The sequence below is a fragment of the Podarcis bocagei genome, assembly GCF_964188305.1.
Source record: "Podarcis bocagei genome assembly, chromosome: 7".
NCBI classification, from domain to species: Eukaryota; Metazoa; Chordata; class Lepidosauria; order Squamata; family Lacertidae; genus Podarcis; species Podarcis bocagei.
This window is the reverse complement of record NC_138132.1, coordinates 8,548,568-8,570,169: the sequence shown is the minus strand read 5'-3', so window position 1 is coordinate 8,570,169 and position 21,602 is coordinate 8,548,568. Positions and strand designations below refer to the sequence as shown.

The 21,602-nt window shown below is 48.7% G+C and overlaps 1 protein-coding gene and 1 long non-coding RNA gene across 2 annotated transcripts in view; one reads left to right on the top strand and one right to left on the bottom strand.

The window, feature by feature from the left end:
- Window positions 1-7,781, bottom strand: part of LOC308590626 — a 145,820-nt gene extending 138,039 nt beyond the window's left edge. The window contains exon 1 of the long non-coding RNA XR_014009812.1: window positions 7,738-7,781. This is a non-coding gene — a long non-coding RNA (uncharacterized lncRNA). The remainder of the gene's footprint in view (window positions 1-7,737) is intronic.
- The window catches only part of DACT3 (dishevelled binding antagonist of beta catenin 3), a 50,747-nt gene that overhangs the window by 7,319 nt on the left and 21,826 nt on the right, over window positions 1-21,602 (top strand). The window lies entirely within an intron of this gene.

Below are 21,602 nucleotides of genomic sequence, written 5' to 3'. Positions count from 1 at the left end.
GTTCTGGCTTCTGGGATTCAGAATTATTATTTTTTTGTTTTCCTCCTCCAAAAACTAGGTGCGTCTTGTGGTCTGCTGCGTCTTGTAGAGCGAAAAATACGGTAACTTGTAAACAGAGGCTAAGAGGCTCAAAGAACTACATATCTTGTTTAAATATATATAATAATAAAAAAGTTGTCCAGTAGCACCCTAGAGACCAACGAAGTTTATTCTTGGTATAAGCTTTCATGTGCATGCACACTTCTCCAGATGCCTCAGATACTTCAGATATCTTGTTTATTTATCCTTGCTCCTGGAAGCCAGTCGTCTAGTTCAGAAGTGGGGGACCCAGACATTGCTGAACTACAACTCCCATAATCCCTGGGAAGCGTGGCCAATGGCCAGAGCTGAAGGGAGTTGTAGTTTGGCAAAATCTGGAGGGTCAAAGCTTCCTCCCACCTGCTTTCGTTCTTTCACCCACAGATGACCACAGAAGCCCCTCACCCCTGCCAATTCAATCTTTTGAGGCCCGGAATCTCCTTTAGACAAACATACGCGCTTCCTTCTTTTCCCATATGGTAGATACTGTTTTCAGTATTTGGCTGGCCACTGTAAGAGCAGAATGCTTTGCGAGATGCTTTGTGACCTGATCCCAGCAGCTATATGTTATTCTGCTGTTTTTTCGCGGCAGAATTAAAATGTACCCTTGAAGCTTTTGTATTGACCGCGTTTGATGGGCGGGAATAGAAGACCCTAAAGGGACCCCTGATCATTAGGTCCAGTCTTGGCCGACTCTGGGGTTGCAGCGCTCATCTCACTTTATTTGCCGAGGGAGCCGGCATACAGCTTCCGGGCCATGTGGCCAGAATGACTAAGCTGCTTCTGGTGAACTAGAGCAGCGCACGGAAACGCCGTTTGCCTTCCCACCGGAGCGGTACCTATTTATCTACTTGCACTTTGACGTGCTTTCGAACTGCTAGGTTGGCAGGAGCAGGGACCGAGCAACGGGAGCTCACCCCGTCGTGGGGATTCGAACCGCTGACCTTCTGATCGGCAAGTCCTAGGCTCTGTGGTTTAACCCACAGCACCAAGAGCCTAGAAACCTCCTATTTCCCCAAATCTTAAGGCGTAGCAGAGTTGGGTGCTGGAGGGTCTTAGAACAGGGGCCAGCAAACTTTTTCAGCAGGGGTGCGGTCCACTGTCCCTCAGACCATGTGGGGGGGGGGGCGGACGGACTATATTTTGGAAAAAAAAATGAACAGATTTCTATGCCCCACAAATAACCCAGAGATGCATTTTAAATAAAAGGACACATTCTACTCATGTAAAAACACGCTGATCCTCGGACCGTCCATGGGCCAGATTGAGAAGACGATTGGGCTGGATCCGGCCCCCGGGCCTTAGTTTGCCTACCCATGGTCTAGAGGCAAGATTCCCAAACTTTGCTGGGTTCAGCCTCCTTGGTTGCATAAACTCATCCCAAATACCTGCTCCCCTAGCATGATTCAGAATAGCAATATGCACGGCAGGCCAGGAAAGGTAGTAACACAATAAATTTAAAGCTGTTACAACATGCCAGTCAGCTGCCTTGGAAAAAAAACAGGACGTCCTGTTTCTTCTGGCAAGAGGATAGCAGCAAAAATGGTGCCCCCAAAAAGGACTTGGGTGGGGGGCAGTGATCTTAAGTGGCTCCCCAAAGCACGTATTTTGGGGTGCTGTGCCTGAAAAGTGCTTGGGGGGCGCGCAATCTCATGTGGGTCACATGACTCACACGGGATTGTGGACCCAGGAGATGGCACCCCAGATTTGTGCTGCTTCGTTTTGGAAGACATGTAACATTAAATTGCACATTTATTCAATGTCCAGTGGAAGCTATTCAGTTTAATTAACTTGACAAGGCCTCTTTGCCCCTTAGCACCCACCTAAGGAATCCCCTCCCAAAGGGGCAGTACCCCCCCCCCCACTTTGGGAACCGCTGGTCTAGAGAGTGGTCTTTCTGGTATAGGTAAAGGGACCCCTGACCATTAGGTCCAGTCGTGGCTGGCTCTGGGGTTGCGGCACTCATCTCGCTTTACTGGCTGAGGGAGCCGGCGTACAGCTTCCGGGTCATATGGCCAGCATGACTAAGCCGCTTCTGGCGAACCAGAGCAGTGCACGGAAACGCCGTTTACCTTCCCACCGGAGTGGTACCTATTTATCTACTTGCACTTTGTGCTTTCGAACTGCTAGGTTGGCAGGAGCTGGGACCAAGCAACGGGAGCTCACCCCGTCACGGGGATTCGAACCACCAACCTTCTGATCGGCAAGTCCTAGGCTCTGTGGTTTAATCCACAGCACCACCCGCATCCCCTAAATCTGATGTTTGGTCAAGCACTTGCCTCCCATTGCTCTTGGGACTGACCTGTTCCACAGCTGAAACACCTTAATTTTGGTATAGATATTTCCCAAATGTCTGAACAGCCCAAGGCAAGCGAGAATGGCTTGCAAGCTAAACACTGGTAAAAGAATGCTCCACAACGCCATTCTTTTTAAATTAGCATCATATCCTTTGTTTTCATTTTGATTATAAACGTGCAATAAAACCCATCCACCCAGTGTTTCTGTGATATATTTCTCTCTCTCCCTGCCTGAGTACCATGCGTTTTTTCAAATACAATCAGGAACATTCATAAAGCGGTACAATAAAGCACCGCAGGAACAACGGATTAATAATAATAAAAAACCCCTCATCATCTTGGGACCCTAATTAAAAACACAAGAAGACGCCTGCCAGAATATCTGCTTTGTGCGTCGGATGGTGTAGACTCTGGACCACAAAATGATAGATGGGCTGGTCTTTAAGGCGCTCTAAGATTATTTGTGGTTCTGCCTCAGCCATTTGCCAACCTAGCGCCCAGCATCCGTAGCTAGCACAGCTGGGAGTTGCGATCCAAAACATCTGGAGGGCACCAGCTTGGCGATGACTGTTTTTGCAGTGGTGATAAAATCTTAAGACTGTGCCTGCATCAAAACAAGGCTATTCACAGAAGAGGCTGGTCCGTTAAAGAAAATGGGGCCCTGCCCCACCAGCCTCTGCTCTTAGCCCCGGTTTACCTGCCTTCTAACTTAACAACCATGGGTGGCACTGTGGGTTAAATCACAGAGCCTAGGACTTGCCGATCAGAAGGTCGGCGGTTCGAATCCCCGCGACGGGGTGAGCTCCCGTTGCTCGGTCCCTGCTCCTGCCAACCTAGCAGTTCGAAAGCACACTAGTGCAAGTAGATAAATAGGTACCACTCCGGTGGGAAGGTAAACGGCGTTTCCGTGCGCTGCTCTGGTTCGTCAGAAGCGGCTTAGTCATGCTGGCCGCATGACCCGGAAGCTGTACGCCGGCTCCCTCGGCCAATAAAGCGAGATGAGCGCCGCAACCCCAGAATTGGTCACGACTGGACCTAATGGTCAGGGGTCCCTTTACATTTAACTTAACAACCAGTCCAGGGGGTGGCGCTGGCACCCAGCTTCCCCCTTTAGTCTCCTTCTGTGTTGCCCTTGCAGGACTCTGCAGGGAGAAGCATGGGGACAAAGCTTCTGCCTGTCGTTGGCTCTGGCGCCACCTGCTGTTGGGCTCCCTACCTTTTGCCCTACCAGCTCCAGCGAACACCAGCCCTCTGGTTCGGCGAATCTCTTTGCTCCCAGTTCCTAAAATAAGACTGACGGGGACAGCCTGTGCACTCCTCTTATGCTCTGCATCCCACACGCTCCCATTGCCAGTTTGGGAAGCGGCGATAATGTGACGTTGGCCGCAGTCCATAGCTATCTTGTTGTTTCGATGTGTTTCCCCCCAAACCAGCTTTGGTCCTAATTGAGAACGACATGGCTGCATTTGAATGTGTACACAGGGACGCGGGTGGCGCTGTGGGTTAAACCACAGAGCCTAGGACTTGCAGATCAGAAGGTTGGCGGTTCGAATCCCCGTGATGGGGTGAACTCCTGTTGCTCGGAACCTGCTCCTGCCAACCTAGCAGTTCGAAAGCACAAAGTGCAAGTAGATAAATAGGTACCACTCTGGCGGGAAGATAAACGCTGTTTCCGTGCACTGCTCTGGTTCACGAAAAGCGGCTTAGTCATGCTGGCCACATGACCCAGAAGCTGTATGCCGGCTCCCTCTTCCAGTAAAGCAAGATGAGCGCCGCAACCCCAGAGTCGGCCATGACTGGACCTAATGGTCAGGGGTCCCTTTACCTTTTAATGTGTACACAAGCTGGTAACAAATACACAGCCAGAATCTCAGCTTGGCAAGGCGTCCCTAACCCTCTGTCCTGGAAGCTACTTCCCTCTCCCTCCACCCAAATACATGACACATAGTTACTGGAGTGCAAAGGAGCTCTGGTCAGCCCCCTGTGCCCCCTGCCCCCTGCCCCCTTCCCTTCAGCATTTTGCCTTTGTACCCCCCTCCCCAAACCCTGCACACCTGCCCTGTACTCCTTCCAGGTGTGCTTTCACCCCCCTCCCGGAAGTTGTGCTGTTGGTGAGCATTCCGTTGAAGGCACCCTGTATGGTGACAATGTCCATGATGACCACACATGACAAAAGCTTGACCAATGGTGGGTTAACAGGTCACAGAAGCCACTTGCTGATTTGTGCATAAGGATCACGGTATTTAACTAGAAATCCATTGTCCGTGCACAAAGAGGGCCTGTATTCTTGGTCCGCTGACTAGCGTTAAATTCAAGCAGTGCTCTCGACCGTTCCTGGCGTCCAGTAAAAAGGAAAAAGTCACGCGGCTTCTCCTCTTGGCTGGTTCTGGTACAATCGCCTCCCTCCTGCTCCTTTCCTTTATGGCAGGAGAGAAACCGCGCCCTTGTCAGAGTCTCTGAAGCATAGAGGAGCTTGGCTGGATCCGGCCAGTTGCCCATCCAGTCCAGTATCCTGGTCTCTCGGCGGCCAGCCTGCAAGCCGGATCTGGCCATCACAGCCACTTTGTGACCCACAGCAACTGGTCTTCACCCACGTACTGCTTCAGACAGTGGAGACAGAATCACAGACCTGTCGAGTTGGGTCATCTAATAATAATAATAATAATAATAATAATAATAATAATAATAATAATAATAATTTTTATTTATACCCCGCCCTTCCCAGCCAAGGCCAGGCTCAGGGCGGCTAACAAGCAATAATAAAAGCAAGTTGGATGAATACAACTTAAAAAACAAAATTAAAATACATTAAAATATTGAAACATTAAAATGTAGCCTCATTGCAGGAGGAGAAAGGAAAAGGAAAAAAGAAAGAGGGGGAGGGAATCAAATTGGCTCCAAGCCAAAGGCCAGGCGGAATAACTCTGTCTTACAGGCCCTGCGGGAAGAAATCAGATCCTGCAGGGCCCTGGTCTCATGAGGCAGAGCGTTCCACCAGGCTGGAGCCAGAGTTGAAAAGGCCCTGGGTCTGGTTGAGGCTAATCTAACTTCCTTAGGGCCCGGGACCTCTAGTGTGTTGCTATTTATGGACCTTAAGGTCCTCCGTGGGGCATACCGGGAGAGACGGTCCCATAGGTACGAGGGTCCTAGGCCATGAAGGGCTTTAAAGGTCAAAACCAGCACCTTAAATCTGACCCTGTACTCCACCGGGAGCCAGTGCTGCTGGAAAAGCACTGGGTGAATCTGCTCCCATGGCAGAGAGTCCAACCCCTTGCAATGCAGATAGAACTGCGGGATTTTTACTGTGCCCTTTGGAACTCCCTGCCTCTTGACACCAGGCAGGGGCACTTTTTGGCACCATTTTCGTTTAGGCAACAGAGTGTTTGCTTTAATCTGTTCTTCGTTTATGGCTGGTTTTATCTTTTGAGTGCTTTACAGAGTTCTTTTTTTACTTTTCTTCATTTTCTTCAGTATATTGCTTTGAGTTGTTCTTCCAACAAGCAAACGATGTGTGCATTTTATGAAATAAACAAGCATAGACATCATGGAAAACCAGCCTGAGCTGGCCAGAAGATCTCCTAGCCACAGAAAAAGCTTGAGGGGGAATATCTTCCCATGAATTGGATGACTTCCCTATGTCTTCTCAGGCAGGTGGGGCCTGGCTGAGGGCGGGCAAATGTTATCTTTCTTATATTTTAATAATAATAATAATAATAATAATAATAATAATAATAATAATAATAATAATAATAATTTATTTGTACCCCGCCCATCTGGCTGAGTTTCCTCAGCCACTCTGGGCGGCTTCCACAAAGACCAAAAATACAAAGATGTCACACATTAAAAACTTCCCGGAACAGGGCTGCCTTCAGATGTCTTCTGAATGTCAAGTACTGTAGTTGTTTATCTCTTTGATATCTGTGGGAGGGCGTTCCACGGGGCAGGTGCCACTACCAAGAAGGCCCTCTGCCTGGTTCCCTGTAACTTGGCTTCTCGCAGCAAGGGAACTGCCAGAAGGCCCTCGGTGCTAGACCTCAGTGTCTGGGCAGAACGATGGGGGTGGAGACGCTCCTTCAGGTATACTGGGCCGTGGCTGTTTAGGGCTTTAAAGGTCAACACCAGCACTTTGAATTGTGCTCGGAAACGTACTGGGAGCCAATGTAGGTTATGTGGTCTCGGCGGCCGCTCCCAGTCACCAGTCTAGCTGCCGCATTCTGGATTAGTTGTAGTTTCCTGGTCACCTTCAAAGGTAGCCCCACATAGAGCGCATGGCAGTAGTCCAAGCGGGAGATAACCAGAGCTGCACTACTCTGGCAAGGCTGTCTGCGGGCAGGTAGGGTCTCATCCTGCGCACCAGATGGAGCTGATAAACAGCAGCCCTGGATACAGAATTGACCTGCACCTCCATGGACAGCTGTGAGTCCAAAATGACTCCCAGGCTGCGCACCTGGTCCTTCAGTGGCACAGTTACCCTATTCAGGACCAGGGAGTCCTCCACACCAGCCCGCCCCCTGTCCCCCCAAAACAGTACTTTTGTCTTGTCAGGATTCAACCTCAATCCATTAGCCACCATCCACCTTCCAATCGCCTCCAGGCACTATTAATTTGGAATGAGTTTACACAGGTATATTAGGTTACTGACAATTATATGTGTATTAGGATAATAAGAATATACACATCTGTATTTTAATGTCTGGTAATACTACATCATTTCTTTCTTTCTTTCTTTCTTTCTTTCTTTCTTTCTTTCTTTCTTTCTTTCTTTCTTTCTTTCTTTCTCGCTTGCTTTTTTCCCATTCCTTTCCCCCTCTATTTATGAATGAAATTCCCTGAGTAAAATATCAATAAAATATTATCAATTAGATTTATATGCTGCCCTTCATCGCAAGATCTCACAGGCTAAAAACACAAGGTGAAAACACAAGAGTTAAAATGAAAACAACAAAACAATAACCCGACACGCACTTAAAAGGCTGTAAATATTACTCAGCCTTGTAAAACGAAAAAATACAAATTAGCATATAACACTTAAGAACAATTTAAAACATATCCCCCCCAATAAACAGCACCCACCTGTTTAAACCGCATCCCCATTAAAAACCATAATTTTAGCACAAGGGGGCTGGCAGGACCCCCACCAGCCCTAGGGGACCAGCCTTGACTGTTCTCCCCCCGTCAAGGTAAAAAAAAGGTAAAGGGCCCCTGGACGGTTAAGTCCAGTCAAAGGCGACTATGGGGTTGCAATGCTCATCTCGCTTTCAGGCTGAGGGAGCTGGCATTTGTCCGCAGACAGCTTTCCGGGTCATGTGGCCAGCATGACTAAACCGCTCGGGGTAATTCATTCTGAAGGTCCGTTCTTAACCTGAAACTGTTCTTAACCTGAGGTACCACTTTAGCTAATGGGGCTGCCACCGCCATTCGATTTCTATTCTCATCCTGAAGCAAAGTTCTTAACCCGAGGTACTATTTCTGGGTTAGCGGAGTCTGTAACCTGAAGCATCTGTAACCTGAAGTGTCTGTAACCCGACGTACCACTGTATGGGGTTGCGGTGCTCATCTCACTTTCAGGCCAAGGAAGCCGGCGTTTGTCCGCAGACAGCTTTCCGGGTCATGTGGCCAGCATGACTAAACCACTTCTGGCACAACAGAACACCGTGATGGAAACCAGAGCACATAGAAACACCATTTACCTTCCTGCCACAGTGGTGTCTATTTATCTACTTGCACTGGCGTGCTTTCGAACTGCTAGGTTGGCAGGAGCTGGGACAGAGCAACAGGAGCTCATCCTATCGGGATTTGAACCGCCGACCTTCTGATCGGCAAGCCCAAGAAGCTCAGTGATTTAGAACATGCAGCAGAGGCTGAGAGACAGAATCTCTTTGCTGCTGTCCCTGCTGCCACGTGGCACGGAAGGCTGAGCCCCCTCTGTTGGGTCAATGCGCAACGGGCGCTCTAATGGACGCCAGCTGGCTTCACTGCCCAGAGCCCCTCAGAAAACCAAGGAGCCTCCCAGACAGTGGCGTAGCGTGGGTTGTCAGCACCCGGGGCAAGGCAAGTAATTTGCGCCCCCTAACCCGTGGATTTGTGCCCCCTAACCCGTGGATTTGTGCCCCCTAACCCCCAGATGTTGCGCCCGGTGCGGCCGGCCCCCCCTGCACCCCCCACGCTACGCCACTGCTCCCAGATTCCATTTGCTCAGAGAGAGGAGCAATCCATTTTGTAAACTGCTTTGAGATTTTTTTCCTTTAAAATATAAAGCAATGTAGAAATGATGGTGACAACCACGTCGCATAGCAAAATGGGGGCCTCAACAGGAGCAGCAGCTATGCTACCTGGAAAATTCTCATCCCTGAACACCTCCTCTTTTGACCAAGTATTCAGTTTCCAAGAACAGCAGCTGGTGGGGGGCTGTCACAAAAAAAGTCAACATTCTCGGACCCCATCCCCTTCCCGTTCTGGAAATTTTTTGATCCATGCTTCCATGCCAACCCTCTCCTTGTTTTGACATTCCAGACCTCCTTGCCTTCACAGACTTGCTGAGTCAGACCCTGGTGCAGTCGACGGAGCTGAGTCATCTTTTTGGATTGGCCAGGTCTCCTGCGTTTTCTTGTCTCGGAGACTGGTGTGTTTGTGCGTGTCAGAGGGGTCATCTGTGCTTACCCTTCCGCCATATTGATGTCCTCGCCTTCCACAGTCCGGCTCTGAGCTTGGCTGGGGGTTGATAACACGCATGAGTACAGTGATACCTCGGGTTAAGAACCTAATTCATTCTGGAGGTCCGTTCTTAACCTGAAACTGTTCTTAACCTGAAGCACCACTTTACCTAATGGGGCCTCCTGCTGCCACCGCCGCGCGATTTCTGTTCTCATCCTGAAGCAAAGTTCTTAACCCGAGGTACTATTTCTGGGTTAGCAGAGTCTGTAACCTGAAGTGTCTGTAACCCGAGGTACCACTGTACAGCTCCACAACATGCATCACAAAGGCTTTAGAAATATCCACTTTTGGAATCTGGATTGGAAACATCTTGCGGTCGGAGGTGGGGAAAAGGTTGCTTTCTTTTGTTGTTGCAGTTGTCTTTTATTTCTGTGCCGTGCCATAGAGTAGAATAGAATAGGAGAGTTGGGAGGGACACTTGGGGGGCCATCTAGTCCAACCCCTTGCGACACAATGTTTAACTTTGCACTGTGCGAAGAAATCCTTTTCCTTTATCTGCCTTGAATCTTCCAACGTTCAGCTTCCTTGAATGCGCACAATTTTTAGTGTTATGAGGAGGGAGGAAGAAACATCTCCCTCCATCCAATTTTCACCATGCCAGGCGTGCTTTTATAAACTTGTCTCCTCTAACTTGCTTTTTCTCTAATAATAATAATAATAATAATAATAATAATAATAATAATAATAATATTTTTTTTTTCATTTATATCCCGCCCTCCCCAGCCGAAGCCGGGCTCAGAGGGGCTAACAACAATAAAAGTAACACAGCATTCTAAAATCAATTCATTTTAAAATCAATTCAAAATCAAATTAATGGCAACCATTGGGCTAGAGTGCTATGAGGATTACCAAAGGAGGGGGTCAGACTGTGCCTTGGCCAAAGGCCTGGTGGAACAGCTCCGTCTTGCAGGCCCTGCGGAAAGATGCCAAGTCCCGCAGGGCCCTAGTCTCTCGTGACAGCACGTTCCACCAGATCGGGGCCACGGCCGAAAAAGCCCTGGCTCTGGTTGAGGCCAGCCTAACCTCCCTGTGGCCTGGGACCTCCAAGATGTTTTTGTTTGAAGACCGTAAGGTCCTCCGTGGGACATACCAGGAGAGGCGGTCCCGTAGGTACGAGGGTCCTAGGCCGTATAGGGCTTTAAAGGTTAAAACCAGCACCTTAAACCTGATCCTGTACCCCACCGGGAGCCAGTGCAGCTGGTATAGCACCGGGTGAATGTGATCCTGCGGCGAGGACCCCGTAAGGAGTCTCGCCGTGGCATTCTGCACCCGCTGGAGTTTCTGGGTCAGTTTCAAGGGCAGCCCCACGTAGAGTGTTGAGTGTGTCCCTTCACCTTTCCGGACTATTTCAATACAGTCCGGTCATATGTGGACAGGGATGGTGGGTGAACAATAGGCCAGGCCGAGAAGATAACTAGTCCAGCAGGAAGGTCAGGCAAACACCATAAAACGCTTGAAGCTTTGCTCTAATGGAGGGTGGGGTGGGCGACTTACTGAAACTCAGAACGGTGCAAGGAGCCGGGTAAATACTAAAAAAATATGGCAGGTATGTTGACGACAGGAGAGATAAAGGGGGGAGGAAGAGGTGTCATGGGGCAAGGAGGGGCATTTTGGTGGTTTATGGTGGGACAATGTAATTCGGGTAAAGGTTGACGGAGGGGAGGGAGATCTTTGGAGAGGACAGGGGGCAGGAGATTTGTTCAGCAAAGGCTGTGCAGCCGCCCTCGCTCAAATGTTATTCCATTATTTATTTCCTCCTTGCCACTTCCAGTGATCTCATGCAGGCCCCTGGGGTCAGGGAACCGGACTGTGTGCGTTTAATGCCTTAATTTCCCCAACCGACAGTGTCTTCCAACCTCCAGATATTTTGGATTGCAACTCCCCAACGCCTGGAGCGCTTGCAAGCACAGCTCTAGGAGATTATTCCTTCTGGACGTGTTTATCTAAAGGAATAAAGATCTGTGTGGGGCGCTGGATCATAGCTGTCAACCGTCCCTTATTTGGCGGGACAGTCCCTTATCCTAGCGCAGTGTCCCTTATTGATGATGTCCCTTAAATTTCCCAGGTTTCAAAGGAAGCAGCTCCTCTCCCTCCCTCCCTGCAGACCCGGGAGGAGGGAGGCTCCAACTGTGTTGTTTGGCTGCGTTGCTCACCCAATAAGGAGTCTAAGAACGACTGGGGGGTGGAGCTTGCATGCCTTGTGCCGATCAAATCGGCCGCGTTGCCTGAGGACTCGCCTTTGCTCAGCGCTTCCCAGCGGAGAGTGATGGTGGTTTTCCTTGCTGCATCCCCTTTGCCGGGTTGCTGCGCTGTGGGAACCACCGCTTGAGGCTTTGTTTGGCTGCTGTCTGGGCTTTCTGCCTTTGGCTGGGAGGGGCTCAGAAGTTGAACATACCTGTGCTTGGAAAATCCCTTATTTTGGCTGCCGATCCCTTATTTTCAAGGCTGCTGGTCCCTTATTTTCAAATCTGTAAGTTGACAGCTATGCGCTGGATACCAGGGGACGGCCCTCGAAGGGACAACCCAGTTGCAGGCGGATTTCTCAGAAATCTGCGGGAAGTGCCCTTTTTGTTGTGTTACGCAGGAAATTGCATTCTACTGAGTCGGGCCATTGCCCTATTTGGCTCAGTGTCGCCTACACAGACTGGCAGCAGCAGGTCTTTGGGGTTTCAGAGAGGAAACATCCTCATCCCTCATGGAAGATGCTACTGAGGAACGAATCTGGGTCCTTCCGCCCCTGAGATGCAGCCCAGGTTCACGGAATTGGAGAAGAAATAGAACACACACAAACACACATATCCGATCTTCGGGGAAAGCTGCTGTCTCTCTCTCTTTTATAATGATTTTTATTGAGTTTTCCATATTTAATTACATTGCATGACACTAATCTATAACATAAAGCATTGCTCCAACAGAGCATCGACTTCCCTCCCTCTTTCTGACTTCCCAACATCTTTTAATAAATTCTTCCCATTTCTACAGACACTTTTTAACTTATCCTGTATCTTCTTTTCTTTTTTTAAAATCACCTCCTTATATGTAAATCGGTTCCTTATTTTCACATCACAAAGCATTTCAATTCAAACCTACAAACGTTTTCAAATGTTTACAATTTTCTTTCATATGAAATATAAATTTGCTCCAGTTCTTCTGAAACAGTTCGTCTTGCCGATTCCAGATCTTCACCGTCAGCTTTGCCATCTCCACATATTCTACCATTTTTATCTGCCATTCTTCCAATGTAGGAATTCCCTGCAGCTTCCATTTCTGGGCCAGGAGTATTATTGCAGCCGTTGTGGCATACATAAACAAACTTACATCTTTATTTCTGAATTTCCTCTCCAATTAACCCTAACAAAAATGCCTCTGGTTTTTTATTGAAATTATATTTTAAAACCTTTTCCAACTCATTATACCCAGAAGGCTTTCACCTTGGTACAAGTCCACCACATATGAAGGAAATTCCCCTCTTTCTCCTTGCATTTCCAACAGTTTTTATCTTGGTTTCTATACATTTTGGCAAGTTTAGTCGGTGTAATGTACCAGCGATACATCATCTTCATTAAATTCTCTTTAAGTGACACACATGCTGTAAATTTAATTGTTTTTGTCCATAATTTCCCCCACCTTTCAAAGTCAATATGATGTCCCAAATCCTGGGGCCATCTAATCATAACACTTTTTACCTCTTCATCCTTTGTAGGAAAGCTGCTGTCTCTGTCTCTTTCTCTCTCTCAAAGGGAGTTGTGTCGCTGTCGTCCGCTTGTCAAAACCACCTTTGCATCCTGGCTTTGCTCAGCCTAGGAAGGCTGATCTGATTTCTTCCTAATGGACAGTCCTGGGCCGAGTCTCCGCCAGCCTCCCTCCTCCCTCCTGTCTGGATTCTTATCTTTGGATTTATGAACGGGAGACATGCAGGCAACCGTGTTCTTCCAAAACTGCCTCCCTGCCAGGCGCAGTCAAGGGAAAGAAACTGGATCAGCAGATGTGGGGGGAGGCCTCAGAGACCCCCCCAGCCTCATTTGACCCAGGCCTCTGCATTTTGCACCCCACTTACTGGGACGGGGCTCTTTCCTTCTTTGGTCTTCGAAAAAGTCCAAAGAAAGGACCAGGTTTCCACAGAAAGGTTTTTTTTGCTGCATGTGTGTGTGTGAACAGAACCTCCACCCTCTGGCATCTGCACAAGCCAGTCATTGAAACAGAAATTCACTTTGTTAATCTGGGAAGAGACGTCAGGTTTTTTTGCTTTCTCTCTCTCCCCCCCCCCTTGCAAAGGGAGACTTGCTTTGTCACCTTCAGCGTTGACAAATTGTGTGGCCTGCCCCATGGAACAAAAAAACCCCCAAACCCTGCAAGCAAAAAAATAAATAATCTAGCACGCCAGGAGGGCATTTTTAGCCTGTCTGCTTCTGGCTGTGCTAGATTTCTATGGGCAGGGATTTGAGAGTGGCTGTTTCAATACAGTGGTACCTCAGGTTAAGTATTTAATTCATTCCGGAGGTCCGTTCTTAACCTGAAACAGTTCTTAACCTGAAGCACCACTTTAGCTAATGGGGCCTCCCGCTGCTGCTGTGCTGCCGGCGGGTGATTTCTGTTCTCATCCTGAAGCAAAGTTCTTAACCTGAGGTAATATTTCTGGGTTAGCGGTGTCTGTAACCTGAAGTGTATGTAACCTGAAGCGTATGTAACCCGAGGTACCACTGTACAGTGGTACCGTATTTTTCGTCCCATAGGATGCTCCGTCCCATAGGACGCACCTAGTTTTTTTGGGGGGAAATAAAGAAAACATTTCCCCCTTTATTTCCCCCCCAAAACCAGGTCAGGGTACAGCGGGATGGCGGCACTGCGCCTCCCCGCTGTCCCCCGAGCTTGTGGGGCTGGCCGATGTCTGCCCGAAGCGCGGGGCGCTCTGCTTCAGCGCGCCCCACGCTCCGTGCAGCAGACTGCTATCCGCAGCCTAGGGAGCCCTGTGGGAACTCCCGCAGGGCTCCCCAGGCTGCAGATATCTGTCCGGCGCACGGGGCGCTCTGCTTCAGGGCGCTCTGCGCTCTGGGCGGCAGGCTGCTATCCGCAGCGTGGGAAGCCTCAGGCTTGCTGATAGCTTCCTGAAGCCTGGAGAGCCAGAGGGGTCGGTGCGCACCGACCCCTCTTGCTCTCCAAGCTTCAGCGAAAGCCTGTATTTGCCCCTTAGGATGCACACAGATTTCCCCTTCATTTTTGGAGGGGGAAAAGTGCATCCTATAGGGCAAAAAATACGGTACTTTGGGTTACAGATGCTTCAGGTTATAGACTCCGCTAACCCAGAAATAGTACCTCGGGTTAAGAACTTTGCTTCAGGATGAGAACAGAAATTGCACAGCGGTGGCACGGCGGCAGCGGGAGGCCCCATTAGCTAAAGTGGTACCTCAGGTTAAGAACAGTTTCAGGTTAAGAACGGACCTCCAGAACAAATTAAGTTCTTAACCCGAGGTACCACTGTACATAGGGGAGCGTTCAGAAGTGGTCTCTTTCACCTGCAGCGGCAATTTGGGTCCGGGACTCAGCCGGCTCATTCTCTCACATGAACAGGCCAGGCCTGTTAACTTCTCTGCAGTTTCACCCAAGGCTCTTTTCTCACAACTGGGGTGGTTGAGCAACAAGGAGGGGTGTGGGTCAGCCACCCCCACCCACTGTGTGTTTAGGGACAGAGCAGGGGTTTGGAACTTCAGATCGGATTTGGTGGAATTATGGAAGTTCAAACGAATCTCTCTCTCCCCTATGCATATATATAGAGGTTCTGAACGTTCAGCTGGATTAGGTTTGACTTTTCAGCGATGCCATTGAAATCCCAGCCGCAAAGTACTCTTGCGACTCAAAAACTGCTCTTTGAAACCTCAATTAGTCTTATTAGTTTATTTCTATCCCTCCTCCCCCATTCCTTCAAGGAGACCAAGGGACATGATTCTCCTCCTCCCCATTTAATTCCCACAACAACCGTGTGAGGTAGGTTTGACTGACAGGGAGTGACTGCCTCCATCTCTGAGTGAGGATTTGAACCCTGGGACGCGGGTGGCGATGTGAGTTAAACCACAGAGCCTAGGACTTGCCGATCAGAAGGTCGGTGGTTCGAATCCCTGCGACGGGGCGAGCTCCCGTTGCTCGGTCCCTGCTCCTGCCAACCTAGCAGTTCGAAAGCACCTCAAAGTGCAAGTAGATAAATAGGTACCGCTCTGGCGGGAAGATAAACGGCGTTTCCATGCGCTGCTCTGGTTCGCCAGAAGCGGCTTAGTCATGCTGGCCACATGACCCGGAAGCTGTACGCCAGCGACCTCGGCCAATAAACCGAGATGAGCGCCACAACCCCAGAGTCGGCCACGACTGGACCTAATGGTCAGGGGTCCCTTTACCTTACCTTTACTCCCAGGTCCTAGTCCAAGACTGTAACCATTACACCACCCTGCCTCTTGTGAACTGTGGTAGGTAAGCAGTGAAAACAGATTTTGGGTGGTGGGGAATGGCCAGGATCAGGAATAGGGAATTCTGTAAGAACTGCAGTCCGTGTGTTTACTCTGAAGCCCGTTCCACTGAGTTCAATCAGGCTTACTCCCAGGTAAGCAGGCACCGAATTCCAATCTCTGCTGGCTCTCAAAAATATGCAAAGCTCTAATTGCAAACCCCTCTAATTATGTTGCTCACAGCTGACGAATCTTGTTGGTTTCCAGAGAGAGGGAAGCGCCTTGCATGTATTTGGCAATTATATTTAAAAATTCCTCCTCTCTTGTCCTAAAGGCATAGCCTCAATTGCAAAAAAAAGCCCAGACAGCACGCGTGACAGGAATGCCGTGCTAAAAATACAAGATCCGAAGCCTTTATCAATGTGTAAAATCATAACCATTTGCAAAAGGCTCAGATCATCCCAATTCTCTGTGTTGTTACCCTGAAGGAACTGACTTGTTCATGTCATCAGCTCCCCCCACCCCTTTCCTTTCCCTCACTAAACTGCCTTACCCACAAGAACTCGTGATTGGAAACAAGCAGGAATGAGAAGATTACTATATGGGAGTCATGCATTCTGTATACATGCATTAGAAAATTTCCAGCTGTGCAAGCCAGTAATAAACGGTGGCGGCGGAACAGTATAAAGGATATCTGTTTGCTGAAAGCTCTGCTCTACTGATAAAAATGTAGAAGTTTCTGCATCCATTTAGATAATCACCAGAAGTCTCTTTATGGTTCTGCGCAGGTTTGAAAGCTGGATTTGCAAGATGCTGCTAGGAAAATGCATTTGGTTCTTTTATTTATTTAACACGTTTATATCCCACCATTTTTGGGCCCAGTGAGCTTCGTGGGCAGGTGGGGATTCGAATCTTGCTCTCCCAAGTCGTAGTCTGACACTCCAGCCACGACAACGCACTGGCATAGATTGCCTCTGCTTGCCCCAGTGGCCCTCACAGCAAAACTGATTCCCAGGAGATGAATGTACCGTATTTTTTGCACCATAACACTCACTTTTTTCCTCCTAGAAAGTAAGGGGAAATGTCTGTGCGTTTTATGGAGGAAATGCCTATGGGTGGCATGCCTATGGATTTTCCTCCTCTAAAAACTACGTGCGTGTTATAGAGCGAAAAATACGGTATGTTTTCCCAGCCTGCTTTAAGAAGATACTGTCCTTTGGGTATTGCTGCTCCTCTCTGTAAAATGTCCAATCTGTTCTATAGTGATTTGTTCCTCTCATGACAAAACCCAACCTTTTCCATCCTGGGTGATATATGGAGAGAACCGTCCCTACCATTAGGCGAAAGGAGGTGGTTGCCTCAGGCTGCTGTTTCTAGGAGGTCAATGGCAGCATCCCCCTGGCTGTTCCTCCCCGGGCCATTTCTCCTTTGTTGGAGGGCAGATCTTGTACACTAGGGGTGGTGGAGGATGCTGAGCGGAACTGCCTGTCCAGTCAACTTCTGCACATGGAATAAAGAGGGGAGGAGCATCACCTTGTCCTTTGCCTCAGACGGCAAAATCTCTTGGGCCAGCCCTGATATTTGGCAGTGGGCACAAAGCTGAAATCTAATCCAAGTTATGCCATTCCTGAATTGGCAACCCTAGGGAGACAGTGCGGGTCAGTGGTAGAGGCCTATGCCCTTTTAAAATGTGGGGTTTTTTGGGGGGGGTTATTGCGTTGTTGTTTTTATTTTGATTCAGTTGTGATGGCTTATGGTTTTTAGCAATAAAGATTTCATTCATTCATTATTTTGATTATATAGTGGTACCTCTGGATGCGAACGGGATCCGTTCCGGAGCCCCGTTCACATCCTGAAGTGAACGTAAGACGCGTCTGCGCATCTGCGCATGTGCGGGTCGTGTTTCGCCGCTTCTGCGCATGCGCGCGATGTCATTTTGAGCGTCCGCGCATGCGCGAGCGGCGAAACCCAGAAGTAACGTGCTCCATTACTTCCGGGTCGCCGCAGAGCGCAACCTGGAAATATTTAAGCTGAAGCGTATTCATCCCGAGGGTATGACTGTATATTTTGTGGTTTTACATTTTGATTTTGTTCTGTGAACCACCCTGAGACCTCTGGGTATAGGGTGGTATATAAATAATAATAATAATAATAATAATAATAATAATAATAATAATAATAATAATAAATAAATAAATAAATAAATAAATAAATAAAAAATTAGTGTGTGCTCTGCATGCAGAGGGTCTCTGGACGAATCCCCTGTTAAAAGGGATGTTGGCAGAGCCGACAAAGACTTTGGGAAAACAGGGACGTCCTAAGGAAAAGCGGGATATTCCAGGATCGAATCAGAAACCGGGATGGCTTCTGTAAATCCGGGGATGTCCCTGGAAAATAGGGGCACTTGAAGGATCTGGTGTATGCGAGGGCAGCTTCAGGTGTGGTCTCTGCAATGCCTTTGCCCTGGGCACATCTCCAAGTCTGCAATCCTTAATCTGTGTTTCTGGCACATGTTTTTGAACTCATAGAATCATAGAATCATAGAATCATAGAGTTGGAAGAGACCACAAGGGCCATCGAGTCCAACCCCCTGCCAAGCAGGAAACACCATCAGAGCACTCCTGACATATGGTTGTCAAGCCTCTGCTTAAAGACCTCCAAAGTAGGAGACTCCACCACACTCCTTGGCAGCAAATTCCACTGTCAAACAGCTCTTACTGTCAGGAAGTTCTTCCTAATGTTTAGGTGGAATCTTCTTTCTTGTAGTTTGGATCCATTGCTCCGTGTCCGCTTCTCTGGAGCAGCAGAAAACAACCTTTCTCCCTCCTCTATGTGACATCCTTTTATATATTTGAACATGGCTATCATATCACCCCTTAACCTCCTCTTCTCCAGGCTAAACATGCCCAGCTCCCTTAGCCGTTCCTCATAAGGCATCGTTTCCAGGCCTTTGACCATTTTGGTTGCCTTCCTCTGGACACGTTCCAGTTTGTCAGTGTCCTTCTTGAATTGTGAACTCTCACCTCTCCAAACTCTCTCTCTGTGTACGATTTTTAGCTCAACAGTCAGGTGTAGCCCCTAGCTTAGAAAGAAACTCCCCCACCCCAACCCCCAGCCGTGTTTGCAAGATAACCGCTTTATCACACACTTCCAGACTGATGCGCGAGTGCCGGGACAAAGGCAAGCATCCCCATCCCCACCGGCAAAGATTTTGTTATATTGGGCTTTCTCCCCAAAAAAGCTGATCTCTAAGCTTCTGGTAGGAAAACAGCTGTTAAGGAACAAAAGGATCTCTATTTAGAAAGGGGGCGGGAATGCAAATATCCTCCGTAATTAAGAAAGGGGGGGCGGAATAGACAAAAGCAGAGGTGGGAGGCTTCGCACAAGATGCTTCGGTGCTCAGCGGAGGCAGCTTCTCTGCACATATACAAATATATATATATATATATATATATATATATATATATATATATATATATTAAAAATGGCCTTGGTGCATCTCCTTGGCTGACAATGGGAGTGTTATCCTTTCCAGGACGGCTGTTATTCTGACGAATGTTCATGGCGCCGTGCCAGGATAAAGGCTTAGAGGTGCTGTAGCGCTGCTGCCGTTGAACAGTATTTGTTTGGAATTCTTCAGCACTCGAAGAGCCTGGAGCATTTGGATTCCCAAATATTTCGACAGGAAGGGTGGAGACGACTGCAGCCGGCAGCGTCCCTCTTAAACCCCCTCCGCCCGACCATGTAGCCTTACAGAAATGTAGCCTGTGCTTTATTTATTGAATCTATTTGCATATGGCTTTCCGGGATAAATTTCCTCCCAGTGTGGTTTGCAAGGCGCACTTCAAACATACAGTGGTGCCCCGCAAGACGAATTCCTCACAAGACGGAAAACTCGCTAGACGAAAGAGTTTTCCGTTTTGGAGGTGCTTCGCAAAACGAATTTCCTATGGGCTTGCTTCGCAAGACGACAATGTCTTGCGAGTTCCTGCTGGTTTTTTCCCCTCCCCCCCTTTTTCTAAGCCGCTAAGCCGCTTATCGGCTGATCCGATCAGCATATAAGCCGCTAAAAGTTGCTAAAAGCCGCTAATAGCGCTAATCCGCTAATCCTTCAATGGGCTTGCTTCGCAAGACGAAAAAACTGCTAGACGAAGAGAATCAGAGAACGGATTCTTTTCGTCTTGCGAGGCACCACTGTACCGTATTTTTCGCTCTATAGGACGCACCGGACCATGGGAGGGGGAGAACGGGGGGGGGGGAATTCTCCCCCTCTCTGCTCAGTGCCCCTTCAGCGAAGCGGCAGGAGAAACGGAGCCCCTTCCATTTCTCCTCCCGCTTCGCTGAAGGGGCGCTGCGCAGAGAGGGAAAACTGTGCAGCGCCTCTCCAGTGAAGCAAAGCCTGGAGAGCAAGAGGGATCGGTGTGCACCCACCCCTCTCGCTCTCCAGGTTTCAGGCGGCCATCCGCAAGCCTTTGGAGTGCAGCAGGAGTTCCCTGCACTCCAGAGGCTTCAGGCGGCTTCAGCAAAAGCAACACGAAGCCTCCGGAGTGCAGGGGGAGCTCTCCCTCTGCGCTTCAGAGGCTTCGTGTTGCTATCGCTGAAGCCAAGGAGCCTGCATTCGCTCCATAGGACGCACACACATTTCCCCTTCATTTTTTTGGGGGGGGAATGTGTCCTATTGAGCGAAAAATAGGGTACAATAAAGGGCTGTGGGATGCAGCAGATCTCCAAGCAGTGCTCCAAACCATGGCTAAGAGTCAAGAGGACCATTGCTGTCCCGGCTTGCCTTCCGTTTTATGAACTGAATTTCTTGGGTGGGAGAGCGGGGAGAGAAAGGTGAAAGCACCTTTTGCCGTCACAGAAGCGGGGAGGGGGCTGAGAGGTTTTGTGGGCCTTGAAGCACAATGGCGCTGCTTTAGACAGTCATGGGTTCCCCCAAAGAATTATGGGAGCCGTGGTTTGTTACGGGTGTTCGCAGTTCGCAGAACAGTTCCCTCTTCACTCTGAGAACCGCAGCTCTGTGAGGGAAATAGGGGTCTCCTAGCACCCTTCTTGGGACGCGGGTGGCGCTGTGGGTTAAACCACAGAGCCTAGGACTTGCCGATCAGAAGGTCGGCGGTTCGAATCCCCGCAACGGCGTGAGCTCCCGTTGCTCGGTCCCTGCTCCTGCCCACCTAGCAGTTTGAAAGCACGTCAAAGCGCAAATAGATAAATAGGTACCATTCCAGCGGGAAGGTATACGGCGTTTCCGTGCACTGCTCTGGTTAGCCATACTGGCCACAGGACCCAGAAGCTGTACGCCGGCTCCCTCGGCCAATAAAGCGAGATGGGCGCCACAACCCCAGAGTCGTCCGCGACTGGACCTAATGGTTAGGGGTCCCTTTACCTTTACCTCTAACACCCTTCTCAGCACCCTTCGCAAATCAGGGTACACTCCATCGTATGTGGCGGACTTGAAAAAGGGTAAAACTGTATTGGGAAATAATTTATAATGAATTGGGAAAAAAAATCAAAAGTACTTCCCCCCAAAAAAACCCCCAGAGTCCTTTATATTGGGGATAATTCCCAGGTGTCAAAAAAAGGCTATTTAGGTATGTCACTACTGCGGCCTGTGTTTTGTTAGCCCCAAAATGGAAAGCGAGCGAGGTCCCAACCAAAGAAGAATGGCAACTTAAGCGGATGGAATATGTGCAGAATAAGAAAACAAGAAGAACATACGTTTAAAGAAGATTGGGAAATGTTTATTGAATATATGGGGGGAAATCATGTGCATCTGAAACATTGGCAGCATTGAGATAAATTCGGCAGTGTAAATAAATTTTGACGGATGTAATAATGGAATACTGAATGGTTTGGTTTACGTAAAATGTGCAGGGATTTATGGCATGCAAACTGAACCATGGAAAGAGAAGAAGGGAAGTCGCTGACATTTTAAGGTTGTTTAAATGAATATTCTATAATGTAAAACAGAAAAACTTAATAAAAATTATACAGAAAACTCCCATAAATCACAGTTCCCAGGATTCTCTGGGGGAAACCATGGCTGGTTTCAAGCGATATCGTTTTGCTTTAAATGTAT